Source organism: Panicum virgatum, chromosome 6K, assembly GCF_016808335.1.
Source record: "Panicum virgatum strain AP13 chromosome 6K, P.virgatum_v5, whole genome shotgun sequence".
In the NCBI taxonomy this organism is placed as follows: Eukaryota; Viridiplantae; Streptophyta; class Magnoliopsida; order Poales; family Poaceae; genus Panicum; species Panicum virgatum.
The window spans coordinates 5,055,404-5,058,442 of record NC_053141.1 but is presented as its reverse complement, the minus strand read 5'-3'; positions in this window follow the sequence as shown (position 1 = coordinate 5,058,442).

Below are 3,039 nucleotides of genomic sequence, written 5' to 3'. Positions count from 1 at the left end.
TGCTAGGACAGCATCTAGCTTTAGTTCTTTTGACTAGCATCTTAGCATCTTTTGCTTGACTGCTGCCTCGCTGCAGCAATTTTGGCTGCCTGCCCTGGCTGCCTATAAGTATGTATCCCCAGCCCCTTGGGTTGGCATAGCTTTGAGTTTGTGAATATGAGAAAACTAGAAAATTGCCCCAAGTTCATTGTCATCCTCTCAGCTCAATAAGAGTTAGAATTGAGCTTCTAACAGTTCTCCTGCTAGCTTTTCAAAAAAAAAAAACAATGATGTGAACTTCAAAATGGAGCACACAAAACCCTTTTCTAATACTACAACTGTACATCAAGAGTGAAGAGTAAAAACAGCACAAAAAAGGTACAGGATTGCATTAATGCTGCAACTTTCTTTTTCATTTCTTGTAAAACGAAGTGTCCTGAGTATGTGGGATTTTATTCTGTTAAAAATAGTGAATGAGCTATGAACTGCTTGTTGCACTAGGCAGGAGCCTATCAGAAGAAATTTTTGAATATCGGGGTACCACTAGATTTTATCAGGGGCTGATAAAATACATGTTCAACATCAATACTTCAGGAATAAACTTTTTATGAAGCAAGTTAGTAAATGTCAATTTTGGAGAGGCATATAAACAAAATAAATGCATACCTGTTCTGAAACTAATGGAATGACTACAAAGAAACATATGATATCTTTGGTGGTAACCCATGAAATTTCGAACCCAACTTTGACAGTTGACAGCGAGTTGAGAAAGTTTTTATAATATTTTCCAGATCAAGGTATGAGCTCGATCAATGGATTGTCTGTCATTTGATTTACCTGATGAGGTGTGCCGAATCAGCACCCTGTTTTTCAAGCAAGGCAGGAATGCGAAGGTTTTTTTTCGCGACGATGCCTGAACATGAATTTCATTAAGAGGAGATAAGGTCCTTGAGTTCATCATGACATTTGTACTTCTGTTTGTCATCACCGCTCTTGCAACTGATCCCCATGCAGTAAGTTTTCTATTGGTTCGACCATAGATTTGCGTTTTCGCTTCTTCAATTGCATATAATATATTAATGATATTCTCGACACTGTTTTCAGGTCATAGTCACCGGGAACATGAAACGCTCCTCCTTTCGGGAACGCCATTCTGGGGACGGGAACGGGGAACATTTCCGTCTCAGCAGACAGCAGTGTAAAAATTCATCCCAAATGCCGTTCCCTGTTCCCTGTTTCTCGTTCCTCGATCTGTCATCTCGGGAACTGTGACTATGTTTCAGGTGAAAGAGTTGATAGCAGACAGTTGGGGCAACAATAATGATGAATGCTCTTCTCGCAGGGTATATACATATGGAATGACTCGGAATCAATTTTCGTAAGAAGCTGTCTTGTGGAATTAAACTTTCAGATTTTTTTTCTAAATTATTCCTATTTTTTAATCTTATGAGAAGGCCATCAACAGGAGCATCAATGAGTCCTGCACGCACAATTGGTTCAGCAATTGCCACTGGGAGATGCAATCAGATTTGGATCTATATGGTGGCAACCCCTCTGGGTTCTGTAGCTGGAACCGGGGGCTCATGTTGCAATTAAGCTGTAGTTACAAACAGGTAAGAAATTTTAAGGAATGTAGTAAATCTTATCAATAAGAAAGCCCCCTTTGTCTGTATAGGTCTGACTAATCATGCTTTTGCAGGGACCAAGTGTTTCCAGGAGCATTCTGAATATCTGATACTACCTGAATGTAAATAACTACACACTACAATTCTTCTGACTCATGGTCAAGTGATGGCAAGTTGGATTATGACTTTTCGGGCTTCGAAGGAGTGGCTAGTGTAGATGAATTGCAGGATGCTAATTGCATCATTTGCACATCCTTCAGCTCTATGCTGATGCTCATTCATTCAACTAATCCTCAAGAATCGGTTGGATATCCTATAAAGGAAAAAATACTGTATGTCTAACATAAAATTTTCCAAATACAGATATTTTTATTGAACAAGAACCTCTTGGTGCAGCCCAAAATTTTATAAGTAAATTTACTGCATGTTAGGCTTAGACAGATCAAAGTTATATTCGAGAAATAGGCACATCACATGTCGGAACAAAGTTGGGACTACCCGCAAAATTTTTCAAGAGCACTTTCAGTACTACTGGGGTCCTGCCAGATGGATCGACTCTACAAACTGAATTTCGAAGGAGGGGGTTCAAAAGAGAGCACTGCCCCTAGGAGATTCAGAGCAAAAGGGATCTCATGGCCATGACGACATACACCAAAAGAGAAGCCTAATTAACCTAATCGTTGCCTGATCTATGTTATATAAGAAACTGGTTAGCATCGCAACAGAATATTTAAGAAGTAGTACAAGGAGAAAAGGGCATGTGCACCGGCTCCCCGCTGCTCATGGTGGATGGGGCTGGAGCTCCGGCCACCGTGGCCCGGGACTCGGATACCGGAAAACACGTTACGGCACCGGAGGCGGCGACCTGCGCTGTGTTTAGTTTGCGAAAAAGTTTAGATTTTAGTATCGTAACACATGTCGTTGTTATTTGACAATTAATATCTAATTATGGATTAATTAGACTTAAAAAATTTATCTCGTATGAAACAGTTATACTGTATAATTAGTTATTTTTAACTACATTTAATACTTCATATATATGTCCAAAGATCTGGTACTGTAGGAAATTTTTTAGAACTGAATATGGCCTAAGAGGAAGAGCCGAAGAGGAGTTTGGCGCTGTCTGCCTTGGCAAAATGGCAAGCCAATGGCCTGGGCCGCAGATGGGCCGTTATGTATAGACATGTTTCTCTTGCGGGCCATCATTTCGCAGCCCTGGGGAATTCTCTCTCTTGTTTTGCTTATTTTTATGTTGTTGGTACAAAATATAAATTCCGCAAAGAAGAATTTAGGCGATGATGACATCAGCCACCAGACACAAGTGTCCAAGTCATCGTTGCCTTTTTTATTTCAAGAAAAAAACAACTATGATAAGACTTTTTAGTACAATCCAAAGATATGATGCAGTTACTGATGGAGTTGGTGTCATGATAAG